This window comes from Micromys minutus, assembly GCF_963924665.1.
Source record: "Micromys minutus genome assembly, chromosome: 32".
Lineage (NCBI taxonomy): Eukaryota > Metazoa > Chordata > Mammalia > Rodentia > Muridae > Micromys > Micromys minutus.
In genome coordinates, this window is record NC_137967.1 from 9,762,471 (window position 1) to 9,789,005 (window position 26,535).

At 45.7% G+C, this 26,535-nt stretch overlaps 1 protein-coding gene across 1 annotated transcript in view; it reads left to right on the plus strand.

Annotated features, from left to right (window-relative positions):
• ZNF536 (zinc finger protein 536) overlaps positions 1-26,535 on the plus strand; it is a gene marked incomplete at both ends in the record, with an annotated part of 248,529 nt that overhangs the window by 131,326 nt on the left and 90,668 nt on the right. The window lies entirely within an intron of this gene.

The following is a 26,535-nucleotide window of genomic DNA, read 5'->3' on the forward strand; positions in this document are numbered from 1 at the left end:
ACCTCTGTTTCCCGAACAGCTCAGCCTCAGGAGGACCTGGGGCGTGGATCTCACAGTCATGTCGGTACAGTTATAGGTTCCTCCGGAAAACTCTTTGCTTGGGCTGCTCTCCAAACTGCAGAGCGAGAACCTTGGATTTATGTGCCCCAACCATTATTCTTCTATTTTTTTTTCTATTTCGCCTTCCTTCCTTTCCCTTTTTTCTCCCCCCTTCTCCTTCCTTTCCTCCCCTCCCTTCTCTTCCCTTCCCTTCTTTCTTCCCCACACCCCCACCAGACAGAGCTTAGATGTATATCCCAGGAAGCTTGACTTGAATCCTCTATCCTGTCTCATCCTACCCCAGGACCTAAATTTTAGGCTTGCAGCACCACACACACACACACACACACACACACACACACACACACACACACACACACTTTGGGTGTTTGTAAGAGGCTATTCCATTACCCGCTTATCAAGAACACTCCTTTGATGCTCAGCTGCCTTGAGGGGAGACTGGTCATTGGGGAGAGTGGCTATTAAGATCTGGAGAAAGTTTTCTTCAGGAGAGTAGCATGGGAGGGGGGCGGACCATACCTTTCTGGTGTGTCCTGAGTTACCTGGTCCCTGGTGTGCACAAAAAAGGGCAGCTTCCCAGGTAGACAGATGGACTGCTGATGGCTGGATTCCAAGGGCCAAGGCGAATTACAGGCACTCACTTGGTGGAGAAGATATTAGATCCAAAGCAAAAGCAACCTAGGAAGATGGCCCTTCTGACTGACAGATACTCTCACTGTTGACAAACCCTCAGCACCAGACGTCATGAAGGACGCCGCTGGAATCTCTCTCCTATGTCTTCTCTCATCTCTCTAACACCGCGTTCTGTTGCTGTTTCTCACTGACCCCTGCGTCTGAGTCGCACACACCTTAGACGGGCATTTGAGAAGAGAAAACAGTCTGTGGTGTGTTTTCCATCATTTTATTGAAACACACAAGGAGACACCTCATCCAGAGAGGGGCTCTACCCTTGACAGGATCTCTGCCAAGGTAATGAGGTGGCCTTGGAAAACTTTCTCGGAAAACTTTCCAGAGCTTAGGGCTCGCTCAGTGAGCAGCTACGGATGCATCTTCCCAGCACCTTGGCAATCGTTTGAATATTTATAAATTTAAGTATTTATTTTCATATTAAAATTAAAGCTCTATTGTCTTGCAACTAACCTGCCTTGTTCTGCCACTCCAAAACAAAACCTTCTCCGGTGTGATAACCTTTATTTATAGATGGCAATAAGCATATTTAGAAATATTATTATTCATGACCCTTGCACTAAATATCATAATCAGAATACAGATGTGCAGGGTAATTGCTATGCACAAGTCACTGTGCGTCAAATTCTTGCAAAGCAAAAATAGCATCCCTTTTGGGATAAATTATCCATTGGTGGTGCATAAAAGTATCAGGGTGGCACCAAGGATTTCTAACAGTATAGCACAAGAGTGTCTGTTCAAATCAAGGGGTGCCCGGGGAAATCTTCCATTTATCTTCACGCATATTTAAATACTCCCTTGGCCGGACCCATTTTTAGGATGTCGTATAGAAACAGTGTGGGTAGGGAGACATCTTAGGGTCAAGTTTGTGTGGCTGGGTCAAGGGCTTCGAGATGATTAATACTCATCATCAACTTGCAAGCCTTAAAGTCACCTGGAAGAAGGTACTTGAGGAACTGCCTAGATCAGATTGGTCTACAGCCGTGTCTGGGAGAGATTGGCTTCTTAACAGGTCACTCATATGGAATGGTCCCGTGCATTTTGGATGGCAGCATCCCTAGATGGGCAAGTCTGGGATGTATAAGAAAGCTAGTTGAGGGGTCAGAAAGACGGCTTTCTATTAAGGGCACTGGCTGACGTTGCAGGGGACTCAAATTTGGTTCCCTGAATCTACGTTGCTTGTCACATAGCTCTGTTCCAGGGAATGGGATTGCCCTCATCTGGTCTCTTCAGGCACATACCTGGTACAGGGAAACACTCATGTGCGTGAAAGGAAAAAGAAATGATACAGCCAATAAACCAGGCAGGGGCCAGTTGAGTGCATGGCGTCCTCCACAGCCTCTGCTTCAGTTCCCGCCTTGACTTCTCTCCGAGATGAAGTGTGACCTAGAAGCATGTGCTGGAGATGGAATAAACCCTTCCCTCCTTGAGGTTGCACTTGAGCTTTGCGTTTATCCCGGCAATGGAAAGCAAGCCAAGATGGTTGCTTTGGGCCCCAGCCCCCTCTTTACCTTGTCAGAGGAAGGATGCTGATCCTCCGATAAGCGCCCCCGCTCAAGCTCCGTTCACTAATTGACTGAACAAGATGTGGTCACACTTTACACTCCTTTTCATAATGGATTTTCATGTTTGTGAATCCTAACTGGCTGTGGAAATAGAAAGCAAGCGTCTTATCATCACAAATATCTTGTGCTCCTTTTCTTTCTTTCTTTTTTCTTTTTCCTCTCCAAACTCAAAGATGAGATCAACTTTACCCCCCATTTACCAGCAAGTTCATGGTTATAGGAGGATGCTAAGCGATCGGGTGATGGACACATCCGCCGTGTTACTGTTTAGCGAATTCTTGTAAGTGATCGCTGCATATAACACGTTTCTCCGTGAGGTGTTACACGAATAATTGGTATATTAAAGAAAGTGTGAAATAAACAGGTATAAAGCTGGAAGTGCGTTTATTATTTGCCGAGGGTTTCCACGCTCATACCATTTAGAAGCCATGGTCAAGTTCAACCTCTTCTCCGCATAGCTGGAACGGAGCCTCTCATTAAAGCTGTTGTAAAAGATCCCCCTTTGTGCAAATACTCTGGGTCTTTATGACGGCAGCCACTGGCTCAGGGAGGGGATGCTGCTTCAAAACTGCAAGGCCTCAGCCTGGCAGAAGGTACTGCCTCTCTACTGGGAGGCTGTGGTACCCACGGCTCTGAGGGGAGGCAGAAGCTGACTAGAGTCTCCTTCCATTCCTTCATCCCACTGCTGCTCTCCTGGTCTACCATGCTGCACTCTCCTGCCTGGTATCAGGTGCTTTTCCTGCTTCAAGGGGCTCTAGCCTGGGGTAAGCACCACTCCATGTCCCCGAGATTCCAGGGAGGCTTTCCTATCATCCCCAGGTGACAAGGAAGGGTCCTGGTGATGCTGATGGTAGGATAATCACTGTGGTGACATCGCCCGATATTTCCAAGTTAGAGCTGTTCATCAGATCGAAGCGTCTGATATGATTAGCTTTGAGGAGGAGGGGTTTGGGCACCTAAGTTCAGAGGATTCATTATAGAGCCCCGTGTTGGGACAGAACATCATGACCAGAGGTTCTTCATGGTGGACTAGGCACACAGAGAGAGGGAACACAGAAACCCACCTGCTTCTTCCCTTCCACACTTTTGTTCCAGCAAGCACACCAACCCATGGGCTATGCTGTCTCTGTTCAGGGTGGGTCTTCCCAATTGGTCACACCCCCCACCCCAGAAAACACTCAGTGGTCTCCTGTATGACTCTAAACAGTCAAGTTGACAGTGAAACTTAACCACAAGCTCAGATGGGAAGATTTTCCTGGCCTCCTGTGTGTCCGGCCCCAGGAGCTTTTGAAGAGTTTTCAGCCGGCCAGTGATCCTCAACCCATGCCTCCCCAGTGAGACGGAGACTTTCCTAAATGGTAGACAACCCGGCGGTGGTAGCGAGACTTTGCAAAGGACAATGCTTCTTCTAGTCTAGTCTTTGGTGAAACCGGTCTTGGTTCTGACCCTACAGTATCTCCTCCATTCCTTTTGCACCCACCCCACTTCTTAGTACCCAAAAACTGCTTTTTAAAAAAATGTTGGAAACAAGGGGAGTCCCACGTTTCAGTGATCTCTGAGATGTCAAAGCCCATCTCTTTGGTCTTGAGAGCTGAGGCCTTCCTGTTGGGTCCTCTGATGATTCGGAAGGAACAGCACAATTAGATAGATTGGGGCTTTCAAAGCTGAACTGCCCAGGCTCTGGGAAGGAAGAAGAAGGCAGGGTATTCAGAAAGAGGTGGTGAAGGGGGGCGAGGAGAAGGCAAAGGGGGAGGACAGTCAGAAGAGGTGGTTGAAATGGCTGGACTTAATGGGACCATCAAGCGTCTTTGAAGAAGAGCCATCCAGCTTGCCCCTGTCCCCTTTGTTCAGTGTCTGATGACTTCCATATGCTAAAACAAATAGGCAGGCAGGTTGTAGCCATAGTGATAAGGTGAGCTGCCTTTTGTAGAGCTCATCAAATACCCAAGTTCTCTACGGGCCTGGACCGTTCCTGTTTCCTGGGACGGTCCATCTCTAAATGTCCATCCTACTCTTCTCAATGGCTGCTCTACCCACACCTCACCATTCCCACTGTTGTCCCTCGACCCAGCTGCCAGCATCTGTGACACTGTGACACCTGACAGGCAGCCAGGTGTTCTGCACACTCCCTCTGTGTACCTCCTGGGGACACAGCTGCAAAAAAAGTGGGTCTTTTCTCTAGTGGTCTCAGTGGCTGTCTTCAGGATGATGGCTGGTGGTGTGAAAGATCAGGCTGCATGGTCCTCCACCCCCCACTCTCAGCCTTCTCAGGCTCACCCTGCCCGCCTCCTTCCTTTCCTCCCTCACTGGCTGCTGTCCTCCTTGTATAACCAGTAACAAATTGCTAGACTCTCCACATGGCATTGACTATGACAGATTAAATGGCTGATTTGACCAGATCATTAGGCCGCTGTCCCCAGGAAGCCAGAGGAACCTGCTGAAAAGCAGGGCTACACTCAGGGCTTTCTGGCTTTGTGATCCCCCTTCCCTTGAAGGGGGTGTTAAGCTGTTCTGGCTTTCTTCATTTTTTTTTCTACTGACTCTCCCTGAAAGAGAGACCATGTCTCAGGATTATATCTATCTCAGTGAAACTAAAGCCAGTCTTGGAGCTGGCCTGGCTCATAGGAGCAGAGAGGAGGATTGGGTGTAGGAGTGAGAGATGCCCTAACTGCTTCCAGAAACCCTCTCTTCCGTTGATACTCCGTGCTGTACCCCAGAAGCAGCTTACACATATGATCAGCATTGCTGGTGGCCTGCTGGTCCTCCAGGATAAGGCTGTGCCTTCCAAGATGCTTTCTGCTTGGGCTAGACCATCCCAGGGCACAGCTAAGATGCAGCTCTCAGAGAGGGTGGTCAAGAAACCAGGGCCCTGAGACTCCATGGAAAAGTACAAGCCCATCAGGAGAGTTTGGTCCATGTAGCTTCTATGTTTGATCTTCTGTGGTTTGATCTCCGACTCCAGTTTCTTCATGGGCTAAGGAGATAGTGGGCTCTGCCCCATTACCTTCATTCCCTAGGGAGATGGAGATAGTGGTAGCATTCTGCATTCTAAGACAGGTTAGTTGACCCCCCCCTAAACACACACACACACACACACACACACACACACACACACACACACACACACACACACACCAGCTACCACCTGCTCTTTCTAAGTGATTTTCCTAGATGGTTCTTGAAGGGTAATCACTGAATAGGGCATCACTGACTTACTTGATGGTGACTGGGGCATGTCTAAGACCTTACACTCACTCCTTGTTGTCTTCTCTATATATCCCCTGTATCCAAACCCCTTGGGGAATACAGCTAGGTTTTCACAGAGGGCATGATTCTTTGTATAAGGTATGTCCAGGAAACAGCTCAGGGGATGGAGAAACAAAGTGAGAGTTTATGTAGAAGAAAGATGGGGTGAAGAGAGTGAACAGCTGGCTTCACAGGCCACCCCATCCCAGTCCCTGCTTCAGGGCTCAGGGCACCCAGGAGGGATTTGTCCTTTGCTGTGACCATGAGCTGTTACCTCCCAGGACCAAAGCAAAGATCATCTGTGGAACATACTGCTCTTCCTTCCTAGACCTAATGCCGCTGAGCTATTTTAGGCAACCATTTAAATAAAAGCCGGTTTGACTAAAAAGCACAATGTATTATAAAGAATGAGGGGGAAAGAGCAGAGCCTGGAAAGGAAAAGAAAAGAAAAAAAAAACAGACAGACAGACAGACAGACAGACAGATAGACAGAGGGGAGAGGGAGAGAGAGGGGAAAATGCAAGCCATTCATTTTTCCTTTGTACTTCATAATAAAAGAAACTCTCTGGCTGCTTCAAGTGACACATTAAAGGATGTATGTATCGTGGCTTTTAAAAACACAATTAGATAACACCTTGTCAAATACTTATATTCTTTGTTGACAGCCTGGAGCGCAGTCACAATCGCAGCGCAGCCATGGGGGCAGGTGTCTCCCTGTGACACGCTGGCAGCCGAGTCAGCCATTTCTCGGCAATGCTCTACTGTTTACCACTTTAATCATCAGCCCGCATCTAGTCACAACAATAAGTCAGAAGGAGCATTAAATTATACTTGTTCAGCCCTGATGAGTTTGAACTGTTTTGCTGAAATTAACTGAAGTAATTATCTATTTTTCTAAAGCTGCAAAAAAGGAAAAAAAAAAATAGTAGCAGTGTTTGGAGGGAGAAAGAGAGGCATCACAAAGTAGCGGGCCACACAAGGTTTAGGGAAACTTTTTTCTCTTTTCCTTTTTTGGGTCTGGTGGCCATAGGTTATATGAGGCTGTGAGATGAAGTAGCTACCATATGCTACTGTATTTCTTAGCTGGGAACAACAGAAAAACAAAACACAAAAACCCTTAGCATCAGGCCATCTGTGGATGGGTCGTCTTCTCTCCATCCACTTGGGTTGGCCTTGTGGGTCACCCCATTCCATTCTGGAGCCGTTTATGCTTGCACTTTAGAGGGTGACATCCCAAGAGCTCTTCTCCCTAGCACTGGGAGGACGTTTTCTGTGGTTCATTTCCATTTTTATTTGCGTGTGTGTGTGTGTGTGTGTGTGTGTGTGTGTGTGTGTGTGCATGCACGTGTATGCACATATGCAAATATTCTTGGATGCTAGAAGGGGGAATCAGAACCCCTTGGGACTGAGTTTGAGTTTAGGCATGGATGCTGGGAACTGAATTCAGGCCCTCTAGAAGGTTAGTAAGTACTCTTAACTGCAGAACCACGTCTCCAGATGCTCTACAGATTATAGTAATTACTATGGACAGTAGCCTGGTCTCAAACTTACACAAAACCTTCTGCCTCTGCCTCCAGAGTCCAGGCATTAAAGGCATGCACTACCACACCTAGGCCCTCTATGATTTCTTAATATGCTAGTTTTGCTAAGCTGGCAAGCCTGGATAGTTAGCCTTGGTAGTTTCCCATTCCCGGACCAATATGGCTAAATTAGCCACTAAAGTGGTCCAGCTACCTGTCGTAGTTCAAGGTCCACAGTCCCACTGACCTCTATGGTTTAGTCTGTGTAGAAGCTGGAGTTGTGGTCCTTCTTAGGCTGTGTCTCTCCATGCCAACATCAGGACACACAAGACTTTGTCAGTTCCTGTGACAGAATTCTACAGGCTTTGGAAAGATGCAGATGGCATAGCCCTAAATAGCACGAGTTTCCTGTCCTAGACAATGGGTCCCACGGCACCGCACTGGCATTTACTGTGAGACTAGAAGAGCGCTCTTATGAGTTGATGGGGTGAAGATGGCAGCCCCTGTAGGTGATTGCTTTAGCCAGGTCTGCCCTGACACAAGAAGATATTCTTGGCTACTAAAGCTACACCGAGAAAAGGCTTGTTCAGCACACAGCTCTTGAGGCTCAAAGGGTGCTCCCCTGTATCAGCTCCTTCCTGGTGAGAGGCAAATCGTGGAACATCATGGTCTAACAGATGTCTGAGTGAACCGAAAGCTCAATTCTTGAGCCAGGATGTAGAGGGAGAGGATGGGTAGAGTCCAAAGTCCCATCCAAGGCTATGCCCCCAATGATGTAACTTCTTCCCATGAGGCTCCTCTTTTAAGGTCCTTTTGTTCCCCTGTAGACCACTCTGGAGATGAAGCCATTAAGACATGGGCTTGAGGGGAACAGTCAGCATCCAAATCATAGTGTGATCTTGAGAAGCCCGAGTCTGTGACACAGACAGGCAGGGGAGTGTGTAGTTAAGACACTTTCTGCAGCCATCGGACACACATCCCAAACCCCTTCTTCTGTTTTGTAGCTGCGTGGACCCAGGTGGCCGATGTCCAGCATTCTAAATTAGTGACCCCACAGGCTACACAAGAGTGTGTTCAGAGTGAACTACCCACATCCACTGTTTTATGGTATGCACATGGTCCTGCCCATCTGAGTTCTGGGATAGCCTTAGCAACCCACCAGGCATTCGGAGAAAGCCCAGGGGCCCTCAGTCTTCACTAGCTGCCGTGGCTGCCCCGTTAGCGGCATCCAGTAATTGTGACACCCCCTTGTCTTGTTCATCTCATCCTAACACAGGAAAACATGGCTACAAGTGTTGGTATGAGGAGATGTGGGCAGGGACCTGAGCATCCGTGGAACCCTCACATCTCCCAGCCTCATGATTCTGCAGTATCTAGGAGGCCATACCCCATAGCCACCACTGCGTGAGATTTCAGAAGCCTGTGGATTCTCAGGGTTCTGAGCAATTAAGGCAAGATTGAAGCGGAGCAGATGCTGAGGCAGGGGGATGGAGCGTGAGGGGTAACCACTTCTTCATCCATCCGGACTACTCCTACCCACGGGGTGACTGCTCCCTCTACCATGTCTGGGGATGGATGGCCGTAGGCAGCGGCCTCCCCAGTTGGACATCAATTTTGAGGGTTGATTTTTAATAAGACAACAAGACTCTAGCTTAAAGTCCTAATTGGCAGAGGGCATAGGCATAGAGCTGGAGAGGTGGCTCAGTAGTTAGTTAGGAACACTTACTCTTCTGGAGGCCCAGGTTTGTTTAGATCCTGGCATCTGCCCTGGACGGCTCGCAAGCAGCTATGGCTCCAGCTGCAAAGGGTCTGATATTGCCTTCTACCCTCTGCCAAAAAACGTACACACAAATAAATAAACACAGGCAGTGTGCTTTATGTTTAAACTGAAGGATAAAAGTGGTTTCTCTCCTTTGTTCACGAGTCTTATTTTGGGGGTGGGGGGAAGCCATTCCCTCCCTTCTTCCCCAGCTCCTGTTCTGTCCTTTCCTGTATCCCCTTAGCAGCACCTTACCTGCGCCACAGAGCCTGGCATGCAGAAGGCCCCAGCCTTTTAGACACGGGCTGTTCACAGCCCTTCTATAAGACCAGGCAGAAGCCCAGATTCTCCTCCGGCAGGTGATTTCAAGTGGTCTATTCACTTGAGCCACCGCAGGGTGGAGGGTGTAATGAGAGCCCAGGGTGCATCCTGGGACTCCACTGTTTCTGAGTTGTCTGTGGACAAACGGGAACGGGACTTTCATCCTTTTCTGCAGCTGAGATAAACTGACAGGACGAGGGCGACTTACAAGTTTATTCGGGCTTACGGTTTGAGGGTGGTGAGTGTCCATCGTTGTGGGGCGCTGCCTGCACATTCTCCATTACAAGATGGCGCTGACATCCGGCTGGAGTTAGCAGTAAACAAGTCATGTGCGCACGCGCTGGGTAACTTTCCACTCCTTGTGCTCTGCCTCTCCCGTGGCGTCAGGGCCTGATGAGTTTCAACCAATCAGGGGGCTCCATGTCCAAGGCGAGGACTGATTCCTATATAAGGGGACAGGCTAGATAGTTCGGGGTCTTCACTTCTACTTGATGTAAGCTTATGCTCTGCCTCTTGAGAGCATTAAAGCTTTACCGCAGAAGAATCCTATTTCGTGTGCCGTGTCGTTCTTGCTGGCGAGACGGTTGTGCGGGACACATCATGGTGGTTGAGGGGTGGGCAGGGGCAGCCATGGTAAAATGACTAGCATGATGCAGAAAGCTGAGCGCCCACAGCATGAACTCAGAGCACAAAATAGAGAGAAAACTGGAAGGCAGGGTGAGGCTCTAAGCTTTCCAAGACAACCTCCTAGCGACACACTTCTCCCAGCGAGGCTGAGCCTTCAAAACCTCCCCAAGCAGCTCCATCAACTGAGATACCGAGTGTTCAAATGCCTGGGCTTATGGGGACCATTTCTTATTCGAACCCCGCATCCCACTTCCTGGCCCCCATGGGCTTGCAGCCCGATCATAATGAAAAATACATCTGTTCCATTTAGTCCTTGTGATCTTTCACAGTCTCGATATTGTTCCAACATTAAAAATCTCATCCGAGACTCGAGGCAATCTCTTAATTTCAACCCCTGCTTATGTAAGAATGTAAACTATAAACTTGTGCCATCCGATAGGACAGACTATACATTGCCATTCCAAAAGGGAGGAAATACCAGACCAAAGCAAGACCAGAACTCTGCAGGCAAACTCCAAATTCTATAGCTTCCTATTTATTGTTTGGGACTTTGACTTCCAAGGACCAAGTTCACTCTGCCCCTCCAGCTTTGCTGTCTTCAGTGATGACTTTCTGATCTGGATTGAATCTTGGCCATAGCTTCTGTGCACCATGTTTGTGATGTAGCCATCCTCACCGAGTCTCGAAAAGGAGAGCTGTGAATCTGGCGTTCTTGTGGGTTCCATATTCTAGTTCCAAATGCTCATAGCTCTGTGCTTACCTCAGAGTCAGAGATGCAGTAGATATGTAATCAGAGGGGCTGTCTGAGACCAAGGAGACAGACAGGACCAGGGCTCCCAGGCCTCTGAATACATCCCCTCTTGGTTTCTCGGGATTCCAGCAACTTCTGGTTCACACCTGATGTTGTCCCCTCTCATATTCTGAACATGCGTTTGATCTGCATTTGGGTGGAGAGGACACTGGGCATGTGACATGTGGGAGTTCACCGTGGGGAAATAGCCAACCTAGAGGACAAAGGAAACCATGCCAAGGGGGTTGGTTGCTGAGGTGTGCACCCACTCAGAGCCAGCTTCTGTTCTTTGGCCTGAGCACAAAGATTTGACTTCGACAGTGTAGCTGGGAAGTGGCTCCATCATGAGAACGAGGCACCAAACACTTGGCTTTTACATTGTTCTGTTAAGAACTTAGTGTGGGGCTGCTAAGAATTATCTTTTGTTCTTTGTAACTTCCTGTTTGTTGTTTTCCTTGTGCACTGACCAAGAACTTCATGGGTTCTGTTGAAAGCACATTTCTAGAAGAATAGTCTTTGGCTACAGGTTCTCAGCGCTGACTTCTCAGGCCAGGTTGAGGTCAGAGTTCAGCCCACTGAGAGCTCCTGCATTAATCCACCTGGGTGCTCCTTTTATCTGTCAACAACAACAAAAACTGGGATGGCTGGCGGGGTTTTCCTGAGTCACAGTTTAGCAGTAATGAGGAACAAGAAAGCTGGTGGATCTTAGCATCAGTGTATGGCTTTGATGCTTAGCATCATTCTGTGAACAAATGTTTATGGGATACCATTTCTTTGCCCTGTACCATATCAGTTGATGGAGATACAGTAAGGTGTGCAGTTGACCAAGAACCTGCCTTCATGTGGTTCCCTTTATATGGTATATGACATGGTAATATGACATAAATACATGCATTTTGATTTAGCTCTACACTGTGAACCCAGACAACCAACCCCCCTCCATGGAGACCCAAAGTTATGACCCCACACAAGCAGTACATAAGAAGTGCTGTTTTCTCCAGGAGCTTCAGCAAAGAGGCTGAACCAATGATGCTGAAAGCTCAGGGTTCCCATGGCTTTGTGTTACCACATCACCTCCTTGGCATTAAGTGGCTCACCCCTTAAAAGTTCAAGGAACAGATGACAGGCCCACATTAGTCCTGTCACAGGTGGGGAGAAGCCCAGGTTTGAGCCCTTTAATCAGTATCAGTACCGCATTGAAGGTAGGAGGGACTCTCTGCATGGAATGTGGCAACTGCGGCCTGGGATTTGGGGGACAAGCTGCTTGCTGGGTCCTCCTCAGAGACCTTAATCCTGCCTTTGAAAAGCTGCTTAAAAATAATACTACCAAATACATCTTCACAGCGGATGGGAGAAGCCAGACATCTGTTCCCATCCCCCAGACAAACACAAAGGGATTAGAAGCTGGAGTCAGAAGTAGTATTAGGTGCCCATGCCTGTAAAGGGTGATCCAGGTGGATCCTCCTGCTCTGGGCTCCTATGTCATTCAAGAATGGCATCTTAGAGAACACACAGACACAAGCAAAACCCCACAGGCATCACACATCTGTGGCTTAAGTGTGTGTTCAGTATCTAGCGGATGTTTTAGACTGGGGGGCTTCAGGAATCCCAAAGAGGGATTCCCTCCTCTTTGGTCCTCCCTGTGTCTCGGGATCTGGCACAGGGTCTGACTATGTAGAAACAATCAGTAGGTGACTGATGAGAAAGTGAACAAATGCATGAATGGATGGCTGGGTGAATGAATGGAAGAAGGAGTAAATAGATGAATGAAAACATAGATGGATGCCTGGGTGGGTGAGTGTGTGGTTGGATGAATGGATGGGAAGATAATATATGGGTGAGTGGATGGATGGATGATGGCTAGATGGATGCGTGGTTAGGTATAGACATGCAGGTATGGGTGGGTAGACATGGGTAGATGATGGATAGATGCACAGGTGGGTAGATGGCTGAGTGGATGATCAAGTGGCCAGACAGATAGGTAGGTAGATAGATATGCCTAGGTAGGTAGATGGATGCATATATGGTAGAGTAGATGAATGGAAGGAGGGAAGGATAAATGCATGTGAAAAGAATGAATGAATGATGGATGAATGAATAAGTGAATGTCAGATGTGTGAGCAACTGGACAAGCAGTGGTATTTTGTAACTTTGTGTACTGTCTAATCTTCTAGTTCCCAGTTTATGTCCTTCAGTCCACAGATTATGGAGGGACCAGATGGCCAACAACTTTATGAACCCTTTGTAAACACAAACAGAAGCCCAGTATAATGCCATGTCGTGGGCTAGTTGGAGGGCACCCATGGACTCAGTATGACTAATCCTGTTTTGCTGAACATGCTGGGTGTGATTTCGTGTATATTGAGCACATAATTTAAAATCCACTTTCAAACAAGAAACAGTGAAGTGCCACACATCTTGGGTGCAGACCAAGGGAGTAAGATTGAGGGCAGGCCTGCTTAGGGGAAATGTTATAAAACAGGTCCCCGCACAGTAAGGTCTTTTAGAGGGAATGCAAGTGATGGGGAGTGTCACTCGTACCTCTCACCAGGGTTGCCAAGCCAACAACTCAGTGTGCACAGAGTGGAGTGCAGGAGTGCTCTTCACACTGCTGTATGCAGTCCTGGAAGGAGAGCCACAAACTGCATCCAGACATGCGGGGCAACAGTGAGATAGTAAGACAATAGAATGGATGTCTATGGGTGAACCTGGAAGCTTGTCAGCACCATTCAGCATGTCATCCACCCACCCACCTACCAATCTGTCTATCTATCTATCTGTCTGTCTGTCTGTCTATAGCACCTATCTATCATCTATCTCTTCTATCTATCTATCAATCATCTATCTATCTATCATCTATCTCTTCTATCCATCCATCCATCCATCTATCCATCCATCCATCCATCCATCCATCCATCTATCATCTATCTCTCTCTCTCTTTCTATCTATCTATCTATCTATCTATCTATCTATCTATCTATCTATCTATCTATCTACCTGTCTGTCTGTCTGTCTATATCATCTATCTATCTATCATCTATCTCTTCTATCTATCCATCTATCTATCTATCTATCTATCTATCTATCTATCTATCTATCTATCTATCTATCTATCATCTATCTACCTATCTCTCTATCTTCTTTCTATATATCCTCTATCATTTATCTATCTATTCATCCATCCATCCATCCATCAATCCATCATCTATCTACCTCTATCTACCTACCTATCTCTCTCTATCTATCTTATATCATTTATCTATCTATCATCTATCATCTGCAAAATGTGTGCATTTATACTATTCCTATATACACAGAAGCATCTTGACTTTATTTCCTAAATCTATCTGCTATACACTTGAGTATTATCTCATTGTTTTTATCACGAGAACATATTATATATTTAATAAGAAAAGAACTTTTCTTTTAAAAACTATGTACTAAAATAACAGGTTATCCTAAAAAGAAAATAAGAAGCCCCCCAAGCTTTTTGGGGATTGCTACCGTTCTGGGTGAGAGTGATATCGGTCTCGTAGGACAGCTAGTTTGTTTTTCTCATCACAAACACTGATTGGTTATTGTATTTGTGTGTTTGATAACCTAATGTGGGAAAACACGGAAAATAAGTTAGTTGTGACATAAGAGATAAATGACCTCACATTCCCTCAAAAAAAAAAAAAAAAAAAAAACCAAAGCAACAACAGCAAAAACACAAACTAAAACAGACCCTACAGCTCATCAAATTGACTTGGTGATGCTTACAGCTGTACCAAGGCAGGTGAGTACTGTCATCTTCAATGAGAAGACATGGAAGACATTTCTGTTGATCAGAAAGGGTCAGTAAACAGCCTGAGGTGACTCAGCAAGTTCTGGGGCAGAGCCATCCAACGCACTGATTCTCCTCACCCTCCATCCCTTTCCCTATGAATCCATTTACCTGGGAAGGTGTCCCTAGAAGGCCCAGCAGCAAGATAGCACCACACGCTCTCCAGTGGGCCTGCCTATCAAAGGAGCACACGAGGCAGTGGACTTTTGTATTCCGTTCTTGGTCAGGTAGTTAGAGAATCAAGTCATCCCTATTTTACAGAGAAGCAGCTAAGCCCCTCCCCCACCCACCCCCACTCAGGTGAGTGACACTTCCTTCTTACTGCTGTGGGGAAGCAAGAGCAGAGCTGCTCGGTGCTTCTGATATCCGTGATGTTTGCAGACAGGTAGGATAATATGTCTACCCTCTGGCAGATGCCTGACTTCCCTGATCCATCCTCCTTCTTTCTCTAGGAGGAAAAGTTCAGAGTGGCTTCAAACAGACCCCTGTGATCTGTGCAGTGTTTCTGTGGAGTCAGTCCATTGGCCCTAGGGAGGTAGAAGAGGTGGGCCACTGGAAAAGCTGGCAGCGAGAAGACAGATCCCCAGAGGATAGGCAAAACCTGTCATCTCTGATCTTGAACTGGGGCCACATCCAAGCTGCTGGTGAATCACAAAAGCAGATGTAGCTGGAACAGCACGCGTCCCTGGGGGCCTTGGAGAGGCATTCGCCTTTCTTCCCTAGTTAAAAAAGCCCCCTTTGCTTTTATAGTTATGGAGAGGCCAGGACTTGCTACATGATCTAAAGTGGCCTTGATATCACGATCCTCCCAAGTGAGCCCCAAGCTCAGTCTGGACCACCTTTCCTTCTTTGTGTGCTAGGCAGTCTCGACTGCCAAGCTACGCTGTGGCCTCCAGCCTACATGACAGCCTGGCTGGAGTGAAGTGGGCTCTGGGCTGCTGCTAAGCCCCACAAGGACTCCCCGGCTGCATTCTCCCCACAGCCAAACAACTATCTCAGCCGGCAGAGTTCTAGTCAAGATTCCATCGGAAGGTCTAACGATACAGAAGGGGAGTACAGGTTTTTCTGTCCTCCTATGGGACAGTTAACGGGGATTCTGGGCTCCCCAGTCACTAGGAACAGGAGCTTTATCTCTGTGTCTTCTAGTTCCACCTAAGACAGCGTCAGGTCCCTCGGGGGCTCCTGAAAAGCCCCACGTGGTTTTATCTGCACTTTGGATGCCCAGCTATAAATCCTGGCCAACCTCCTTGATTTTCTGTTTATTGCCTTTTGAGAAGGGCTCGCAGATTGTAAAAAGCACCAGGTCTGGAGGTGCACAGGAGACAGGAAACAGTTATGGGGCTACTGTTGGGAACAGAAGGGCAAAAAAAGAGGAAAGTAGAGATGTTACAGTGGTCAGAAGGGCGTTCTAATGGTTACTGTGATGGCATGGAGAAGGGAGGCAGGGCTTTCATGTCCTTTGCAGGAACCGTACTCTCTAGGGTCTACCAGGCACTTGCTCCTAGAAAGATCTCTAAATTCTTTTTTTTTTGGGGGGGGTCTTAATGGAAATTTATTACATAGGTGTGATTGAAGGAATCATTAGCCAGCTCTCCTCTCACCCATCGGGCAGAGGCTGGGAGTTGAAGTTCCAAGTCCCAAGCCTTCCGATGCCACCTTGGTCTTTTGGATGACAAGTGTACTTCTTGAAGGGACCTAGGGGCTTCCAGCTGTCAATCGGCACATTGTCACACACCTCAAACTCAGGGGATTCGGGAGTCTGTGAAAGATCAAAGCGAATATTTTACGGTATCACAGGAAGCAATGATGAACCGTGTAGACCATAGGTTCATAGTAGGATGGCTGCTCTTCGGGAAGGAACTGGGGTGTTGTGGGCATGCTCGGGATGAAACAGTGCCTGTGTATGCTGGAGTTGGCTTAGTAGATAAAGAGTGTGGGGTCCAGCCCAGCAGTGTTCCTCCTAACATGTTTTTTTTTTTTTTTTTTTTTTTTTTTTCTCCCTGCCCTGGTTTCTTTCTCTGTTTAAAAACAGAGGACTTACAACCAAGCCTTGTGCTTCACACCTGTAATCCTCACACTTGGGAGGCTGAGGCAGTAGGATTGTACAGTTCAGGCTAACCTGAGCTACCTAGCACGTTCAAGGCTAACCTAACGGGGCTATGTAATGAGACTTCATCTCAAAAGAACCTAAACAAGAACCAGGCAAAACAAGATAAAGGTGGCTGGGTGGCCTCTGTCGAAGCAGAGACGGGGCGGACAGGAAAAGGCTTCTGGTAAAGTGTTACACCCCAGAACACTGAGGGTGGCCAGCGTAATGGGACCAGAAATGTACAGGAAGATGGTGGCCCACATGGGGCCACAGTCTGGGACAGAGAAGGAAAGGAAGGTGAAGATGTTGTTTGAGTGGCGGGAAGGGAATGCTTGCAGGTCTGGGGGCCTGGTCAGAATTTGGGGTGTCTTGGGCCCAGGTCCGGTTGTCATATTGTCCAAGGCAGAATGCATCGCTCAGCTGTTCCGCGGCCTACGCCACAGCCTGGAGCAAGTTAGCCCCCATCCCCTTGCAGCTCCATAGGGTAATGATTTGTGTCAAAGTTATTTATAAAAGATGCTTCATCAGAGCCCCCAATCCCTTCCTTGTGGCTGAATGTGCAATAACCCGCTCTCGAAAGATTTCCTTTGAATTTATGTGTCATTTTCTTTGCAGTCTGTTTTCGCTGGTGCAAAGTTAGGCCTTTTATTGACATTCGGTGGAGCCATTTTTATTATCATTATTAGTTAGTTTTAATTAAGATCTCCTTTGCCCACTGATGACTTTCTCCCACATCTCCTTTTCAGCGAAATTTTTTTTGAAAAATTTCTAAAAATGAATAAATCTTTAAAAAAAGGGGGGGCGGGGCTGGAGAGATGGCTCAGTGGTTAAGAGCACTGACTGCTCTTCCAGAGGTCCTGAGTTCAATTCCCAGCAACCACATGGTGGCTCACAACCATCTGCAATGGGATTTGATGCCCTCTTCTGGTGTGTCTGAAGACAGCCTCAGTGTACTCATATACACTAAATAAATAAATCTTTTTTAAAAATTCCTAAAAATGAATATGACACATACTCGGAAAAAACTTCGGTGCATATGTATATCATATAGTACAAATATATGGTTATTGATGTAAATAGTTCTGTTCTTTAAAAATATAGTCATAAAGTGCTCAGACACTGCATATTTCGGTAAGTTTCCTTTTGCACTTAGAGCAATGGCAGCAATGTTGACTTTGTCCTTTAGTTACATTGGGACGGCATGTCTAGTGTTCGAGTGTCTGTAGAGTCTTGGTTGACCAGTCCTGTCTGTGCCATTGATACGGAATGGGCTGCTTTGATTACTTCAGACAGTGCTTTGCAAAGTATCTTTTGTGTGCCACTGAGGATCAGCTTATATAATGCATTCATAGACGAGAATTTGTAATAGCAATTGATTCTGCTGTTGTCGATCTGTCTTGTGATATAGAGGTGAGTTACAAAGCAAGCTGTGTAGACCAGCCTGGCCTTGAACTGGTATTTCACTGCAGCATGCTGGGGGCATGGGCAACGATGCCTGGTTTGAAAGCTATTCTCAGTGGAGTCATTTGGAAGAGTAGTTGCCCACATTTAAATGGTACAGTTCGGTCCCTCCATGGTCCATGCTTGATTGATGACTATACCAGTCTTGTCCCGGCCCAGGACAGGCAGCCACAGCTGCTGGGAGACAGAGGTTGCAAGGACTATGCCCCAGCCAGATGATGTTGTAGCTCTTCATAGACCTTTCCCCTACTTCTAGGCTCTTCCAATTTTTTTTCTACCTTCGCTTCCCCAGTGTTCCCTGAAACTTAGAGGGTACAGTATAAGTGTTTTGGTCATGGCTGAGCAATCAACTGTCACGTATTCTCAGCAGGTAGGGGAGTGAGTTCTTTGTGTGCATCTTCTGATGTGAAGGACCAAGGAAAGCAGTGTGTTCAACAGCCTGATTTTGTTGAACTGGCCAAAGTGCTTACTGAACACAAAGCAACACTGGAATTCCAGATGAGTTGGCCCTGCCTAAAGCATTTTTGAGGAACCATCTGTTTGGCCAACTGGGTTGTGTCTGTGACCTAGAATGAATCTTTCTTAGTAGCAATCTGAGTGCTCTCGAACACACTGACAGGGTGCTCATGGGTTGGGAGACCTCTGTGACGCTGGGGGGAAAGGACCCAGCAGCCAGGACATCTGTGTAGTCTTTGACACCTCAGTTGTCTCTGTAGGTTTCTGAAGGTCCCGTCATAGGTCACATGCACAAACTTCTATAGTGACGGTCACTTGGGAAAAGTGCCAACTCTCATCTCAAAGCCAGGAGCCACCAGGCACAGACACATTGGGGACTGAAGAGACAGGGCCCATGCCTATACCATCTCTAACTGCTGGCTTGGTTTAATAGACGAGATAACCAGAAGAAATATCTCCTTTAGGCCATAATAGTATAATCACTCCCTTTCTATCCAGCGGCTCTTCGCATGTCTAACAAAATACCCTGCTGCATCTCAGCGTGCAGAAAGAAATAAGGAAGCATCCTAATATTAAAGCAAGGGTCGTTGGCCACTCCAGGTGGGCTACATTTGCAATAAGAGTGGTCTAGAAGTCACCTCAAAATGCAAGTCAAGCGTATGCTTCTCCAAGACTCAAGAAAACACTTCTAGTGGATATGCAGTCTGGGCACGCCCTGTGCAGTTCCCAAACCACTCTTCCTGGGCTTAGATATAAATAATTCCAACTGAACTCTGCATTTTTCTTTTATTCTCCCCTCCCCTTCCCATTTCCCTTCCTCCTTGCCTTTCTTCCGCCTCCTTTTCTCCCCCTCCTCTCTCCTTTTCTCCCCACTTCTAAATAGAATAGCCCAGGACGGGCTCAAATTGCGTCTTTCCACATCGGCCTGCTGAGTAGTGGAAATGCAGGCACATGTCATCCCTCCTGGTTCCTGCTGTATTTTTATAGCTGCATACCGTTCCTGGTTCTCTCTTCAAGAGCTTTGTGACCAGGTCTTAACAGCTTTGTAGCTGGTAAATAGAATAACAATTCTTATCAGCCCTCTCTGACAGATCTACAGTGAGGGGCTAATGTAGTGCCATGTAAATAAAGCAAAAGTACTTTCTTAAATGGGTTGGAAATGATTCAGAGGATCATGGTTACATATTTGTGAATTTAGGTTGGGGGGGTCACTGAAAGTAAATATAGAAAAGTATTTATTCACTTTTCACCCATAGCATATCTACATATGTATGTATGTATCTATGTGTCTATGTATGTATGAATGAACAGACATGTATATGGGTAGAGAGAAAGGGGGGCGAGGGAGAGAGGGAGAGTGGGAGAGAGAGAGGTGTGGTTAGGTGGGTGGATGAGAGATGTTTGCATGTATGTTTGTATGGGTGAATAGAAAGATGTATGTTTGTGTGGAATAATGGATTGATGGGTAGATGAATAGATAAATGTATATATGGGTACATGTCTGTATGGCTAGGTAGATGTACTTACGTATGTATTATATGAGTGTATATATATATATTTATGGATAGATACGTGGATATGTCCATAGCACATCCATCTGTCTATCTGCCCAGCCATTCATACCTTTATCTACCTGTTCATCATCCATGTATATGTTCAAACATATGTATATCTAACTATCCATCTACTTGTATACATGCATCTATCAATCTATCCACCATTTCATCTATCCATGTAATAATACTGCTACCATATGTACATATAGTATAATTATCAATCCATTCATCTATCAATAGAATACATTCATGCATACTTATATCCATACACAAACACAGTCATATAATCATATAAAACATACATCCAACCATTCATTCAAGCATCTATTCATCAATCCATCCATCATTCCTTAGAAATATACATTTATCATCCATCAATACAAGCACATATCTACCCATCTATCCAACCATACATATATTTATCCCTATCTATCTGTCTGTCTGTCTATCTATCTATCTATACATATTGTCTACCCATTCACCATTCCATATAAATACACATATATTCACATATACATACAACACACACATCTATGCATTTACCCATCCATCTATATATGCATTTAATGCAGAGATCTATTTATTCAGTATCTATCTATCTATCTATCTATCTATCTATCTATCTATCTATCTATCCTTTCACACATTCCTTCATCCATTCATCCATACATCTACTCATCCATCATTCCACATGTACATATAATACATACACCATACATATATACTTATACAGGCCTATAAATACACACATCTACTTATTCATCTGCGGATTCCCCCATCCATGTCACAGACATTTATTGAGAACTTTCTATAATCTTGAAACTTTGATCCCAAGGGGAAGCAGAGACATTCTCCCAGCCCGAAAGCTTTCTTCTAGTGGGGAGACAAAAAGAGTGGACAGTACAATGCATCATATACCCCTTTAAGAAAATTAACAGTAACATTCAAAACAACAAGATCCTAACACCAAAACAAACCATGTCCCCCAAACCTACGCAATGTTCCCAATGTACTTAAATCTAAAAACTCAACCTTAGTTACGTGTGTCATTTTGATTGGTTCTGGGATGGAGCAGGAAACAACGCTCAACACTGTATCCATTTGTTAGGCAGTCACAAGAGGCTGATGGCTGGTCTTCCATACCCATGACAGACCTGAAACATTAGAGGCTGATAGCTGGTCTTCAATTAGGGACCATGGTGACCCTAGTCCTCAGGGGCTCTCTGGACTGACTGTTCCCTCTTTTTTGCGGGCATAAATGTGTATAGTTGCACAACATCTTCATATATTAAGACAGCCCACTCAGCGGATGTGGGTTGAGGAATCCCAGTCTAGTTTCTGTTAAAAACACAAGTAAAACTGAAGTTCGATTGTTAAAACAGGAAGCAAAGGATTTCCATGTTGCCTTTTTTAAGGAGCTCTTTCGAGATGCACCTTTTGCAGGTGCCTGATCACACCCAGAGGAACCTGAACCTGTTTCTAAAGGAGTGTCATGTCCGGGTTAATATAGTCTCAAATTTAACTCTTCATCATCTCTGTAACATGGTAATGGTCCATCAACGAACCACAGTGAGCTCCTCAAACTGAGGATGTTCTGAGCCTCTCCTGGACCATATCTGTACTTAAATATATAAAAAGCATTGACTGCTTTTCTGGGTTCTTAGAACAACAACAAAAAAAAAATAGAATAAAATAAAAGTGATTCCTCCCTAAATTTGGGAAATCTACACAGGGGAGGCTCAGCTTCAAGGTTGGTGACATGGCTCATATTATTTCTGAATAAATTTTCTTGGAGTCATTGATCCACTGAGTGTCAAATAAAATGTGATACCCACAAAATTCGTGTATGACCCTGACATTTTTCCAGTACTTAAAGTAATTGCCCTTCTGTTTAATAACAGTGTTTATAAAATTACTTTCTGATTGGCTAGGTCCATGGCACACTCATGTCAATAATCTGCAGCAAATATATGCCTGTAGCCTTTGGCCTTGGTTTTCAAAATCATTTTCATCTCTTAAGCGTGAATCGGTGGTTCGCCCTGGAAGCCGAGAGTCGGGGCTCCTAGGCTCAGATCTTTTCCCCTGTTGCTTGGCCCTGGACATTCTAGAATGACCTTTTCAGCTTCCCAGGTTTATGGACAAAATCACGGAAGAATCTCGAGCATCCTAGAGAATTTCCATGTCTCCCTGTGGGATTCCGGGGCTCCTCCGCAAGCTTCATTTTATGTTATCTTTGGAGTGAGTTTTCGTCTCCTTATCTTGTGGACTTAGCAAAGGTAATTTGGGGGCAGGTGAACCACTTTTCAAAAGCCCTCAAGTGGAGAGGCTAAAAAGGTTTGTGTGTGCTCTAGACTCTTGCTTAGAAGCATTTTCATCTGAGTCATGAGGCCATGTGCCCAATGTTTCCCAACCCGGTGAGCTTGCCTAATCTTTTCATCCTGTTTTATTTCCAGACAGGTACTCATTAGACAGGCTAGAACTCACTATGTAGAGCAGGCTAGCCTGGAAATCACTATGTTGACCAGACTGGCCTGGAACTCATAGAGCTCCTCCTGCCTCTGTCTCCCAAGTTCTGGGATTAAAGGTGTGTGCCATCATGCCTGGCTTTGCCTAATTTTGAAGGACTACCAAAACATTACTAACTAGGGAAAAAGAAGCTCTCCAAGCATGGAGTACTGGTTGGAGGGGGGTTCAGGGCTTCTCATGGGGAGGAAGAGTAGTTGTAACAACCTTCCATTTTGATTGAAAGACTTGGGGCCTGTCAGCTAATGCAGTTTCTTAATTACTCATCCCCATGGGCTTTTGGAAGAACTCTTCCTAATATATTTTCAATTCTTTTGTTATATTTTATTATTTCTATTTTTCATGTGCATGTGTGTTGATGTACGTAAAACATCACACGTATGGAGGTCAGAGAACTTGCAGGGGTTTGTTCTTTCCATCCATCACACTGGTCCCAGGAATCGAACTTGGGTCATGTGGGGTTTAGTGGCAAGAACCTTTACTGGCTGAGCCATCTCTATGAACCCTTAATTTACTTTATAAACTTTTTATTTCAGAGGAATACCAGAATTACACAAAGAATAATTACAAGTAAATCAAAAGTACAGAGTTCTTTCCTACCTTTCAATCTGGATCTGTCAATTACTTCACAGTCCCCTGCCCTGAAAGATCAAACTAAGAAATGAATTTTGAAACAATGTGATTGATCAGTCTTCAGACCTTGCTCAGTTTTTCCCAACACTACACTGACACTCTTTCCTGGGTAGGGACCTAACTCAGCAGCCTATGTGGTAACTTTGCATTCAGCCTTTCCATCTCCAAGGTTTCCTCTGACTGAAGAAGGCCTTCAGTGTTCATGTTTTGTAACCTTGACACCTGAGAAGCCTTAGGGTGGGTTGTTTTATAGAAAGCCCCTCAGCTTTGGGTCACCTTCTGTGCTCTTGTGGTGAGATGGAAGCAATGGGTTTTGTAGAGGAATACCACCTCGGAAGCACCAAGCCCTTGGGGTATCCTACAGGATATCTCTCCTGATGAGGGTCACATTTGATGAGTTGAGACAGTCTATGCCATGAATCCCAGGCAAAAAGTTACTGCTTCTTCCACTGCCCCCTTATGGTGGGAAAATGTTTTCTATAAGGAGCTTTGAGATGATTGGCAACATCCTGAATCTGTTGATGCTCTCTCATGCATGCCATTCCCTTCCCTCCCAACTCCTGGTTTGAACCAGTGGAGCTTGCCCATAACAGTGATTACACAACTCTATAGAAATACTCATTTCTCTGGCTCTTAAATTAGAATCTGTCTATAAGGGTCTTCTGTCATATACACAGTTTTATTATCCCTGGGCCCCTTAGTGTTAGCTCTGTCCTATGAGACGTATTTGCTTTTCCATCAGTAGGTGTTGCTCAGTGTCTTGGTCAGGGTGTCTATTCCTGCACAAAACATCATGACCAAGAAACAAGTTGGGAAGGAAAGGGTTTATTCAGCTTACACTTCCATATTGCTGTTCATTACCAAAGGAAGTCAGGACTGGAACTCAAGCAGGTCAGGAAGCAGGAGCTGATGCAGAGGCCATGGAGGGATGTCACTTACTGGCTTGCTCTCCCTGGTTTGCTCAGCCTGCTTTCTTATAGAACCCAGGTCTACCAGCCCAGGGATGGCTCCACCCACAATGGGCTGGGCCCTCCCCCCTTGATCACTAGTTGAGAAAATGCCTTACAGCTGGATCTCATGGAGGAATTTCCTCAACTGAGGCTCCTTTCTCTGTAATAACTCGAGCTTGTGTCAAGTTGACACAGAACCAGTCAGTACAATTGACCCCTTGTCAACTTGATACACAAACACATCACTATTAAGCCTCAACTCTTACTTTCTTGTTCATCCCCAAGATCTAAATAACCTTGAGTCCCTCAGTCTTTACAAATATCTTACATATTAAAATTGCAATACCTTTAAAATATCCAGTCTCTCTTTAAAATCAAAATCTTTTTTATAATTCAAAGTCTTAATGGTGGGCTCCACTTCTTCAAGAGGGAAAAATATCAGGGCACAGTCACAATCAAAAGTAAAATCAATCTCTAACCATCCAATGTCTGGGAATCCACTTACGAACTTCTGGGCTCCTCCAAGGGCTTGGGTCACTTTTCTAGGTCTGCCTTTGGTAGCACACACCTTGTCTTCTAGGCTCCAGTTGCCTGTTCTCCACTGCTGCTGCTGTTCTTGATACTCATCTCATGGTACTGGCATCTCTACTCTCAGTCCTGGGCCATCGATTGCAACTGAGGCTGCACCTTCACCAATGGCCTTCCATGGCCTCTCACAGTGCCGAGCCTCAGCTCCTATCCATAACCCCTTCATTCCTTTAAAACCAGTACCACCTGGGTGAGTCTTACACATTACCACGTCCAGCCACAGTATGAGGTACAACCTTGGCTATCTCTGGAACACAGCCTCTTTGTGCTTTCAGAAAAGAGTTCCCAGAAAATCTTACCTCAGTGATGCTGGTCTCTTCTTAATCACCACTAATTTCTTAGGTACAACTGACCAGCATCAATAGTCCCAGTAATGCAAAGGTTTTGCTTTAGTAGTTCTGGTATCTTGTTAATCACAGCTGATTCTTCGGCTCCAGCTAACCAAGACCACAGAAATCTCAGTCAAAATAGTAACAGCCCTGATGAGTCTTTAATATTCCCTCTGAAATTTCACAAGCCAGGCCTCCATCTTGTACACTGTTTTTAACATTATCTTCCAAGATCCTACAGAACATCCCACAGAGCTCTTGATATCCCAATAGCTGTTCTAGCTCAAAGTTCTAAAGTCTTTCCACATACTTTCCCAAAACATGGTCAGGTTGTCACAGGAATACCCCACTCCTGGCACCAATTTGACTTAGTCAGGGTTTCTATTCCTGCACAAAATATCATGATCAAGAAGCAAGTTGGGGAGGAAAGGGTTTATTCAGTTTACACTTCCACATGCTGTTTATCCAAGGGAAGTCAGGACTGGAAGTCAAGCAGGTCAGGAAGCAGGAGCTGATGCAGAGGACATGGAGGGATGTTACTTACTGGCTTGCTTCCCCTGGCTTGCTCAGCCTGCTTTCTTATAGAACCCAGGTCTACCAGCCCAGGGATGGCACCACCCACAATGGGCTGGGCCCTCCACCCTGATCACTAGTTGAGAAAATGCCTTACAGCTGGGTCTCATGCAGGCATTTCCTCAGCTGAGGCTCCTTTCTCTGTAATAACTCCAGCTTGTGCCAAGTTGACACAAAACCAGCCAATACACTCAGTCTGCCACAGATTTGGCCATTGGAACACATCTGAATCAATGCTTTGTCTTTTCAGTATACATCTGTCATATTTCCCAGAAGGACTGAGTATTTTTTCTATAGGTTTAGCCTGTTCTCAGCTAAACCTATAGAAAAAAAACACACATTTAAAGGACAATCTCAACTTCCTCTCATCTTAACTCCATCGACTGATACATACACGTCTAGGTGTTTTCCATACAAAGTGTGCATATGTTAATTTTAAACACAAGTGGACACATGTCACATGTGTCATTCTTTACCTCCTTCCTGTGTTGGTCAAGTTTTCATTGTTGTGACAAAATGCATGGAAAAAATAATAAGTTTGTGAGGGAAAGCTTTATCCGGGCTCAGGGTTTCTGTCTATGATCCTTTGACCCCACTGTTTTGGGGCTATGATTTGTGATATTTGTGATATTTGCTTCATGGTGCCAGACAGAGTGAGAGTGGGGAGGGCTGCAGCCCAGCATCACCTTCAACAGCATGGTCCATGACCTAACTTCCTCCCACTAAGCCCCAACTCTTAAAGATTGCACCACCTGCAAGCTGGCAACCAAACACATCCGCCTTTAAAACACAGTTAATCCATCTTTAAACCATAACAGTTGGCTCCACGTTGACGTCGTACACATCCTTGTAAATATTTTGTATTTTGTTCACAGTCGAAGCGAGTCCTTAGGTCTTTGTGTTGATCTTCATAACAAGTGCCTTGTGCACAAGCAGATTGAATATGCACACATGCACACACCCACAGACACACAT